Raw genomic sequence first — 12047 nt, forward strand, 5'->3', positions numbered from 1 at the left:
GTTGCTTGATATGTTCATCACATTTGTAGTACCAATTTTTGGCATGACCATATGCCAGAAAAGACAATGGATAAAATGAGGAGAAATTCAGTTTTTTTGCATGTCAGCTAACAGTAAGTGTGAGACTAAGAAGGAAAAGAGGCCGGTTTGAGTAGTAGTAAGGACATTGACTGTGTTAATGAGAGCATATCTGTGTAGCACAAATCACACAGGATTATAATAGTCCATAGATTTCATTACTGAATGAAAAGACAGAGGAGAGAGACAGAGCGAGAGGTTTATTAAAGTGATGGAGCTCGTCTTGTTTATCAGCTGTCTCAAGATGTGAAAATGCACAGCTGGCTCACTTCATTAGAACTAGAGTACGTGTCAGCGTGCCTTTTCGCTCTTTACACAGTCACTAGTAGAAAACAACACAGTATTGTTGGTGCCAAACGATGACAAACTCTTGGACTAATTAAACAGAGCTCTCTGTATGTGTGTGTGAATCACAGTGAGGCCTCTGAGCTAATTTCACTCCTGCATGTAGATCATTATTTTCATTTTTTTTTGTCAATTCTTACGTTCAAAATGGTTTCCTATTCCCTATATATGCCTGCACCATACACTGAATAAGTGGTGTCTATCAGTTTGTCCAAATACTGTATAATTTTATAATTGGTGCACTGTATAATTGTTAACCCTTTTATACCCATCATGTACTAATTTTTAGTGCAGACCTGAAGCATACTTGCTGACGCTGTACATCGTTGAAGCAATGAAGACTATAGACATGCATTGCAGCTTCCTTTATTTCTGCAATCCATTTATTGAAATATAAAGAAGTAAAATGACACAAATATACACATCACAAGCAGTGGATGGACAAATATAAGACACATGTTAAGAGCCCCCTAAAAGAATATTAGCAATTCAAATGTTGCAAAGGATTTTAATATTTCAGAATACATATCGTCTATTGAATGTCCATCGGTGGATAAAGATGTTTTTTGCTGCCAGATGGTGTAGTTACATCAGGCCAGCTAAACATTGTCCTCTTGGTCGCTTTAGGAAAGAAACAAGTACAACATTGAAAATATTGAACACCTGACCACTCTTAAAAATAAAGGATTTGTTGGCATGTATCTTAAAAATAAAGAGTGGAATTTGTTATGTGAATTTTGTTTTTCCACTTGAAATTTAATGTAATGATAATTATTCAGCTATTTTTTTTTTCCTGCTGTACTTTATTTCTTTTAGAATCAAACTCCATTCCAAATCTTTCTGTTCCAGTTTAACCGCAGCTCCCATCACTGCGGTCAGGTCGCTGCTGTCTGGTAAATACACATGGATGAATGTTTCAATGTGCTCATAAGTAGCTGATGAGAACTAAAAATGTAGGAGATGGTAGAAGAGCTGATGTCATCACATGAAGGTCTTTCCTGGCTCTGCAGCACCCTCTGCTGATCTGCAACAAAAGTGTTATGACCATGAAGGATAAGTGGTTTGAGTCAGCACAGTATGACAGAGACAATATAGCAAAGAAACTGTGGACTCTGAGAATTTGTGGACCGAATATTAATTGAAAGGAGACAACACAGTCCACAAGATTTAACTTTAAACGTATTGTAATTTAGAAATATTGCTACGAGGCTAATTGTCTGTAAGTGTGCAGCAACAGTGAAATACAATAAAACAATGAGCTTTGAGAGAAGTTTGTTTTCATTACACTACTGATAAGAATGGTATAAATGGTATAAATACTTAGGTGTTTATATGGACAGTTCGATTTGTTGGTCTTCTCACATCAACAGTCTGTGTTTAAATGTGTTTGGGGTAAATCAAAAGCTTTTATTTCTGTTTTATCACTCTTTGAGATTTGATACGATATGGTATTACAGCATGGTATGGAAAAATTGAAATGTGCACGACTTGTACAAGGGTGGGAATAGAAATGACCTACACAGGAGCTGTATGAGGTTTCTATTTTAAGACAAGCAAAGAAAATTGTTGCTGATGACACACACCACACATGCTCTTAACGCATTGTAGTCCTTCACACCTGTTGCGATCTCAGAATTCAGGCCAGTTGATAATACCTAGAATATCAAAATCAACCGCAGGCGGTAGATCCTTCTCCTATTTGGCACCTAAACTTTGGAACAGTCTTCCTATCACTGTCAGTTTAAGTCTAGACTAAAAACACATCTGTTTAAACTTGCATACACATGATCTACTTCTATAATTCAAATCATGTAAATTGTTAGGCTGCATAGATTAGGTCAGCCGGAACTGGGAACACTTCCCATAACACCTGATGTACTCGTTACATCATAAGAAGAATGGCGTCTATGCTAATATTAGTTTTTCTCTGTTTATCACAAGGTTTACCGCAGCCTGCCAGATCCAGGCCGTATCCAGATGAGATGAAGGACCTGCATCTAGACATGATGATAATGCAGCCCTGACGTGTCAACTAAACTAAACTATCGACTGTGAAGGCCTCCTTCCCTTTCCATTCCCTATGTATAGATAAAACGTTATCAAAATTATTCCAGTTTGCATAGATCCACGGATGCAACAAATTTTTTTTTTATTATGCGGACCAGACAAGTAATTTGGCAAATATCACTTTTTCTAAAAAAGACCAAGCTTCTGCGCACATACACACTCAAACACGCAAACCTATAGACTAAACACGTAAATGAATGGCAAGAATGCATTAGGGGTATTTGGTTTTCAGTAGGAAAGGTATCGTTTAAGCGCCCCCTAAAGTAATAATTAACAATTTTTACAATGGTAGTGTTTCAATCAAAAACCATCTTTAGCTCGATAAGAATTTTCCTATTGTCACTGTGAAGCTGCTTTGAAACAATATGTATTGTTAAAAGCGCTATATAGATGAAGATGACTTGACTTGACTTGACTCGACACATCTTACATGAGAATTTTAACATGTTACCCTCAGGGAGACAATTGAGGATTTTGATGTGCAAATCAAATTGCTACAAAAAATATTTTGTGCTAACTGAGGTTAAATTATTCAATAGAAAATTACAAAAATGAGATGCCAGATTGGTATACTGTAGTTTAAATACATTTTTGGTTATGGGTAGTTTATTGTATGTTATGTACTGTGTTATGTGAGTCTAATGTTGTCTATTCTGTCTATTCTAATACTGTCTATTCTGAACTCGGTATGCAACAAAATACAAAATACTGCATTGTTTTAACAACACAATAAAAAATAATAAAAACCCGTACCCTCACCTGAACTGCATTGCATTACTGGTGCTCGATGACCATATTTACAGTATTAGAGCAGTTCTTTGATCCTTTGACAAAAGATTTTTTGAAAAGACATTTGGTCCACCTTCCCTAGGCAGTCACCTCTCAGTTCTGCAAAAATAAGGAGTTTTTGGCCATGAATCAGTTTGTAAAACAGCTCCAAGTTTGAGGCTGTAGAACATGCTACGGTTTTTACTATAAGAACAGTGAAAGTTCTCACATCTAAATGACTGTACCTGTCGGTGTTTTGCTTGAGTTGTGTTGTGTTTTGGCCTCTAGAGGTCCTCATAGTGCTCTCTGAAGACAGACTGAGTATGTGTTCTTTAAAGGGTCATGAAACCCCCCTGTTTTACCCTGGTCGTTCACACCTCAAAGCTCAGAAAAGTCTGTAAAAATGGCCGTGAAAAGCTCTGGAAAAGTGGGAGTGTAGAGGGGGAAAAGAGGGGGGAGAAAAACCAATGAAGCACAGACATAGAACACACTCATTATACAGAATGATGAATATTAATATATGAGCATGGAGAAAATGACAACAAACTCCCAAGCACAAAGGAGAAATGCGAAAGAATATTTAATAGGGCACTGCAGTCTCAAAATCAGTCTTTTGTCTATAAAATAATTGTGTCGTCGTGTTCAGATAGGCTACACCACTGTATCAGTGTCCAGTTTGCACATATAATTCATTTGAAGAAGACTTGATGAAATATGTGTGCATAACAACACCGTGCTGGTTAATGTTTGGTGCAGGAGAATGTGTGAAATAAAAACTTTAAACACGGATACTTTATTCTATATGAGCTATGTGCCACGTGGCTAGTATTATTAAACTCATCGCGGAGCTCCGCGCTGAAACCGATCATATGCGCGCTCCGCGTCTATATCATAACAGTCATATTTTTCACGTGTTCGTATTCAAACTCCAGTTCTGACCGCATCGCGAGCAAAATACAAACAACACTCATGTGCTGCTGTGCTGAGGGAAACAGCCTACGGCTCACGTGTTTGAACGCAGCTAGAGCAGGCAGAGGAGAATGAGCCGCACTTTTGTGACATTTGAATTCTCCGCTGTAATGCGATCTCACGCGAACATATTTTCCATTTGTGCTGGTAGATTACAGCAAAACAATCCACATGCACACAAACCTCTGCTCTGGTCGCGTCTCAGGAAAACACATTGTGTTGTGGCACTGAGGAAACGAACACCAACGATATGTCTCTGAATGACAAGAGACCGCGGCGAGAGAAGTGACACTTCCTCATGCATAATACCACAATTATAATCTTATGCATACTACAGCGCAGTGATTGGATTAAATGAGCTTTATGTCATGAATATATGCCGAGAATCGCTCGAAACGGTCTACGTCAGCATGTTCGACCATGCCCATACTTGGGCCGAAAGTACACGATTACGTCAGATTTTGTGACGTTGCTCCGACTCAGCTTTTCAAACCGGAAGACAGAAATTGCTCTGAAAAATGCTGAAATAACTATTTTTCACTTATGAATAACATTAATGAGTACCTTTAGTGTTTGCAATGATGTGCAGTCTATACATATCTGTTTACATCTCAAAAAAAGTGTTTCATGACCCTTTATCTCTGAGACATTTTATTATGTCTTGCCTTTGGATTACCTTTCTCTGTTTTATTTTTTGTGGACTTTCTCCTCTGTCGTTTTTTGCTTTAAGATCTTTTGAATATTTTTGTGGACTGCCCTTTTTGGACTGGTTCTGTGATTTGAGAATTAGAATTTTCAGTTTTTTGCTCCTGCTGTGGATTTTTGTTGCTTGAACTTTTATTAAAACAAATTCTACATCTTAATCTCTAACTGTTGGGTTCATCGTCCTCCAGTGGCTCAAGGATAGAGAGTCTGACTCTCACACCGGAGACCCGAGTTCAGACAGAAACACAATAGAAACTGACAAGCATTTGATTATTTTCTTCAACTGTTTATATGTTTGCTTAAGACATAACGAACTGCATTTAAGTAAAAACTCGCCAAGACTGACATTTTGACGTATTTTTGTCCAAAGGAGCTTAGACTTGTCCTTGTTTTGCTTTGCATGCACAGAAGCCGCCTTAGAAACAGTGTCTATTTCTGAGCTTTCTTTCGAAGCGTGCAGGGGCGTGTCTAGAGGGGTGGCACCCCCCCCCCCCCCCCCAGACACGCCCCCCTGGTTTTAGTCTGATTACTTTCATGTGACTGATCAAGCTATTGTATAGCGATGACTTAGTGTTATTCAGCAGCAGTGCAATACTGCAAGCACAATCACAAGAATCGAAAATGGGCTACTAGTACTTTCCCATAGACTGGAGTGACACCATATACGTCTCTCGAGGTGTTTAGATGTTCTTGGCGCTCTGTGGTGTGACAGATTGCTCTAGCGATTCAGTTCAAAGCAGAGGACATGTGAACCGGTCATCTCTTTCGCTTTACTAGTTAGGCTACGACACGAAATAAACATGAATGAACATCTGAAGATATGTTGAAAGATACAGTACAACTGACTGAAATCAGTATCATGTCACATGGGTCGATCAATCACCGTTTCAACCGCAGAAACCCATCAATAAATCAGTTTGTAAAAATGTCACATTTACTGTCATGTTTACCTCAGAAAAGCTGTTCAATGTCCAAAAACTTGTTAGTCAGCTACAAAAATGAACTTAGAGAGGAGCATTTTGCTAAATATATGCACAATAGGTAGGCTATTTCATTGGATTGTACTTAACATACATTTTTTTCTTCAATATTGAATGTATAAATCTGTTTTATGACAGTCACCATTTAAAGGTTTAGGCCTAAAAACGAGTAGAACCCTAATTATGTCATTAAAAATTATTATAACATTATTATAGAATCTTCTAAGTAGCTTACAAATCAATTAATTGTAACTGTTAATATTATACTGATGTACCAACTGTGGTTCCCTGTATAGTTTACAGCATTTGTTGAGATTTTTTTTTTTTTCTTTGAGGAAATTTGCCATGTACTGTATGTTACCTGATGGGCCCCAAACTAATTAATATTTAAGGTAATCAAATCGAAATCGGAAGCTTCTGAATCAAAATTGATTCCAATTATGAAATTTGTCAATGCCCAGCCATAGTGTCAATACATTTTTGTTGCTGTTGTTGTTTGTTTTTTACTTGAAGCAAATGTTGTTGTTTTTTTCATTATTTACTTGTGAGAGTGCACCAGAATGCTTCGTTAACATGATAAAATCACAAAAATGTTCTCCTGGGGGAGAATGCCCACAGAAAATTCCCCTCTTAAGTTTGCAGATATAAACACTTTTTTAAGGGGGGAGAGTTAATTTTTTCGGTTTATGAGTGAAAATTCCCTTTAACTGTAATCCTATTACCCTAGGATTGACCTATTTCCATCTTCCTAATTTGTGAGGAATTCATTATCATTTATTATCTGTTATTCAAAACTTGCCCGTTTCCAGCTTATTGAAGACTTTTCCCTGTTTAAAAATAACTTTTTCCTCTAAGAGAGCATTCAGAATGTGGAATGAGTTATGGATATACATCTGTCATTACCCCGATCATCATCACCCCATTATTTGACATTTCTTTTTTTTCTTTTTTTTTAATGTTTTTAATATTTATTATCATTTCTTTTTTTCCTTTTTTTTCACTACTTAATGTACATCTTTTATTTTTTAACACACATGTTCTTTAACACAACATAATTCAACTATTCTCTGCATAATTCTTAAATAAACATCAATAAACTCTTCCACCCGATAACTTTCGCTCCCACAATCAGAGACTATGGGGTGACCTGGGGGCATAAACTGGGTCTGCCATTTGTCCCAGGGCTTATGGGCTTTCGGCAGCAAATAAAATCCTCTTGGCCTCGGATTGGATTCCCCCACCAAATACCTGGCCTGCCACTGCCAAATAAAACCTTCATGAACTAAATCCAGCAATATTTGCTGTATCTGGTGAATTGTATCTTGAAAAATAGGGGCTTGTAGCTTTGAATAAAAATTAACATCCCCTAACTGCCTTAAGCCCTCCTGTACGTACTCTGGTCTGTCCATAATTACTAAAACGCTGCTCTTATCAGCCGGCTTGATAACAATATCTCTTTTGCCAACAAATTAGCAGGCGGAGCCTGTGCCCGTTTGGCCACCTCATGGACACTCTCCAAATTCAGATAAAAAAAAATCAAAGACTTCTCCCAGCAAGGCTTGGGGAGGGGGAACCCAATCCGATCTGGCACAAAATGGATGGGCTTGAGAATCTGAATCTTGAATCTGACGTAGGCCCAAAGAAAACTGCCCTTTTCATTCTTTTGTGGAAATTACCCAGATCATCCAAAACGGCTCCCCTAACAAAGAGTCTAACTAAAAATGACGGAACAAAAGATAACCCCTTGTCCAATAACTGAAACTGTGCCGGGGACAACTGAAAAACTTGGGATAAATTAACTGAATTGTTCAAAAGAGGGCCCTGCCCTGAGGGTAAATTTAGTAAAACAGTAAATTTAGATGCCCCAGCCAGTGCTTCAGCATTGCTTCTTCCGTGGGCGTTGTCCAGTGAAATTTATCCATCTCTGTTTTGAATGCTTCCCATGGCAGCAGGGGAATACTGTGGCCAGTCTTTTAAAAGATGTTATTGAGTGTTTTGATGTTGTCCACCACTTTACCTGACAGGGTCTTATCATAGTTAATCAAGGGTATATGAAGAACAGTGTTGGTAAAAGTCTGGCACGCCGCCCCCTGTAAGCGTTCCACACTCTTGCCCAAGATAGTAGGGTTCCCCTGTTCCCTATTATTAAGGCAGAACGAGATGATCACATGCTGGGTCCCCAGTGACACCGGTGTTTTGTGTTTGATAATATGATATGCTTATGCTTCCCATGTTCAGGCACCATGTCTTTCTCACACACGTCTACACCTGCACATACAGAAATGCATTTACTGTCTACGAATGGGCAGAACTCTTCATAACTCTTTGTCCACACACACACACACACACACACACACACACACATTTTTTATTCCAGAGTCACAGAGCAGCTATTCTTAAGATCATAACAATAGCAATCATAAACATGTTCAGATGACTATCACTGCTCATGAAAATGACTGTCAGAAACATTTAAGCACAATAAAGAATTAATGCTGCCTTTTGAAAGCAGGGATTTTATCAGATATGACAATTCTACTTTATCCCTTCAAGAAATAACACTATAAACAGATACACATATTTAAAATTAACGAGATCATCGTCAAAGACACGTGTTGTCAATTAATAAGCCTTTTAACGCAGTTTTTATTGTATGAGTAATATTAGTGAATAACGTGAATATTCCGTATCAAGGGCGGCTCTAGGGGTGGGCTAAGGGGGCTGGAGCCCCGAATGTTTTTCCAAAAGCCCTGAATCTTTCAGGTTTGAGGCTCCTTAACAGTGCTGTCAAAATATATTTTTTTCTAAACATTAATCTAATCTCTTTAAATTAATTAATTAAATAAATGAATCTCTCTTAAAATTTGTTAACTCCCTCGGGTCAGCGGTCACGCCGGCGTGATCACCGCAGTTTTTTTCTAACTAGTGTGAAAGAGACTCAAAATACTCTGTCAATGTTGCACATACAATTAAGAGCTATACACCATTTTAATCTGTGGAATATCTTTTTTTATTTGTGTACACTCAGAGTAAAAACAAAATGTTGTGCTTTTTGTAAAATAAAGAAAACTAACATGATGCGTGATCTCTCGTCTCCCTCTGAACGAACTCCAATCTGATAGTTCTCAGAAAATGAACTGTAACTTATGAATACTAATGACAAAAAAACAATGACACATATGTCTAAAGAAACGTTGAAATGTCAGGTTTTAAATCGTACAAGTCAAATCGAAAAAAAAACATTATGTGTTTATGTAATCTGTATGAAAAGAGAGCCATGTCAGAAGTCCTTGATTCAGCTCATTATCCGCTAATGCGGCCACGCCCACGGAGGGAGCGCTATTTAGACGCAAATTCAGTCAATACAAACATACATCGTCTCAATCGTGTATTTATTGTCTTGAAAAGTGTTTTGAATAGCCATTGTTAGCGATCTCTGGCCTCTGTTAGTTCAGTTATTTCCTGGATTGCCTATTCTTCTTTAGCATTGGCATTTGTGAACTAAAAGTGCACAGAGCGCCCTCCAGCTGCAAGTATGAATTAAAAACAGTATCCAGCGTTCATAGTGATAACAATAAATATGTGCAAATGTGCATGCTTTTAAGCTAAAAGCCTATATGAAATGCCATAGAGGTAACATAACTGTTCAGACACTTTGTATCATAGAAATGCATTATATTTTAATAATAGAATACCATTATTTTAAATTGTAATAATATTTCACAGTATTGCAGTTTTTTCTGTATGTTTGATTTACACCATGATGAGCTGAGACATGATATTTTCCAAAGCCTACCTGTCTGAAAGAGCTCATTATTTATGCAGGTCATTAGAGCTCTTTATCTGATTCTTTTGTCTTCTCAGGTGAGAATCATCCATTATTCATGATTATTCACGCCTCCACGCATACTGTGTTTCTTGACCAAAGATGTTTTAGAAAATTTTAATCTCTCTATTGTTTTATATGAAGGAGTAGGAATGATAATCTTTACATAATTTTGAAGCAAAAACTCTAGTCTACAACCTCCAATACCCAGAAGTCTTGTGAATACAGATTTAATATATATTTTTTGGCTTTATTTCAGTGACTTAAGTTTTTTGTTTTTTCAATAACCACGCATAAACGTTATTCCTTCAAAAATACAAACATGTACATACATGTTCCTCACATATTATGGTAGCCTAGTTTGTGCTGAATACAGTGTAATGACACTTTTTCCATTAATATGTTTATGAACAACTGAAAAAAGCACAAATGTCAGGGCATATCAAAACTTCTCCAGGCCCCAAATCAGCCTCAGACCCCTGAGGGTTAAACAGTTCAATACCGCTTTTCTACAGTATCTGACCATACACCTGCAGTGCTTTCTCTCTCTTCTCTCCAACAGCGCGTTCACGCACACAGCAGTTGAACAGAGCCACGCCTCCTGTCACTCACTCGAGCAGCGGCAGGCCTTGAGACGCTCTTTCGGTCCGGTTGAAGGGTTTATGTTATGATTTAATAACTAATATGATGCAATGAGCTAAAATCGAAACTGTGATATGGCTTTGTCTACAAGTCAATGCTGTTTCTTTGTTCAATGTGCACACTGTACATAGGTTGAAGCTCTTAATTTTGAGCTTCTAGAGTGCACCAGATTGATGCATTTAACCTTAAAATGTGCAAAATTTTCTTAAGTCCCCCCAGGGGGGGAGGGGGGGGGCATGCCCCCGGACACCCCTTCAGGACGTACACAAAACATAGTTCTACAAATTCCATTGAGAAATAATGTACATTTTATGACCTTTACTCAAGAATACTAAAACAAAGTTCCTTTCATGTCAGTAATGCTGTTAACAGAAAATTTTAATGTCATTGTTCAAAACTGATTTGGGCTAAGCCCCGAATGTTTACAATGTCTGGCTCTGCCCCTGTTCCGTATTAAAGACCTATTCATTTTAAGTGTTTGTTTTTTGAACAATAAACCAAAACGTGACAGCACGAGATAACATTTCAACAAAACAAACGAGATGGATTCAAGTACAGGAAATGACAGAGATTAGATGGGTTGACATTAAAGAAAATGAAATTTAGATTAGATGTGTAAATTGTAATGTTTTTGTAGATGTTTTACCACATTTTCAACAGCAGCAGCACTTTCATGATGAATGACGGCGGTGCTTCCGTGTTCTTGATGCGCTATGAACGCTGGGAATTGTAGTCCAAAGGAGACGCTTTGATTCTGTCTGTGACACTTGCATAGAAAACAAAACAAATCTTATTTATACACCAATAAATAGAGGGTCTGAAAGTGCACTTTTACTAAACTGTTTTTGTTGAAAATTAGTAATCTTTCATGTTTATTTTCATATTGTGCCTTATTGAAGGACTCTATAATTTTTAATATTACTTTATGAGGAGCAGAACAGGGTAGAGTCAGTCACCTGCAGGTGCATATCTAAACCAGAAGCACAGATATCAGATGGGCCCCAAACCTGGTGATAAAAACTGGCGATCAAATTTAATTACTATTGAAGCTGTTCTAGTGTTTACAAAGAGTCCCCACATTTCTGAGCAATACACTGAGCTGATAGCAGGGACTGATTGGAAATGGGTGCAGGTGATTAGAATTCAGGTGAGAGAGATTGCTGTGAAGGTTTAACGGGGGGAGCCTGGTGACAACATTACATTAGTTATATTCCCCTTTTGTGTTTATTCATTTTTTTTTTAAAATACTCTCATACCTCTATTTATTTTACTATATATTGCTATGCCTTTACCCCATTTGTATTTGTCAGTCAAATTTATTGGAACATCATTTTTCACAAATCATTTCAAAGCAGCTTAGTCCATTATATACTAGAGTGCTTTTTCTTTTGCGCCACTTTGCATTTTAGAATTTGCCCCTTTCCATTTAAGCCTTTTGTGCTTCTTTGTATTTCAGTCAGGACCACTTGAGTCAAAAATACCATAAACAAGTCTTTGACAATTTAAAATTTTTATTTGCATGTTTGTTAAAGTTACATTTGGCGGTATGGCTCTGTTCTAAATTCCCCATCCTTTTCATGAGCTCCATGAAAGCCAAGTCAGGGAACAGCAGCAGCTTCTGGGGACAACTTCCCATTTAACTGGGAAAGCAGCACAAAAATCCCCCC

General features: G+C 37.6%; 1 long non-coding RNA gene across 1 annotated transcript; it reads right to left on the reverse strand.

Annotated features, from left to right (window-relative positions):
- Nucleotides 1–862: 862 nt before the first annotated feature.
- LOC125264094 lies at nt 863–11478 on the reverse strand. Its single transcript, XR_007183972.1, has 3 exons — nt 11337–11478; nt 11027–11146; nt 863–1447 (listed from the first exon to the last, which is right to left on the reverse strand). It is a non-coding gene; the product is annotated as an uncharacterized LOC125264094 (long non-coding RNA).
- Nucleotides 11479–12047: the final 569 nt, after the last annotated feature.

The sequence above is a fragment of the Megalobrama amblycephala genome, linkage group LG3 (genome assembly GCF_018812025.1).
Source record: "Megalobrama amblycephala isolate DHTTF-2021 linkage group LG3, ASM1881202v1, whole genome shotgun sequence".
Taxonomy (NCBI): Eukaryota; Metazoa; Chordata; class Actinopteri; order Cypriniformes; family Xenocyprididae; genus Megalobrama; species Megalobrama amblycephala.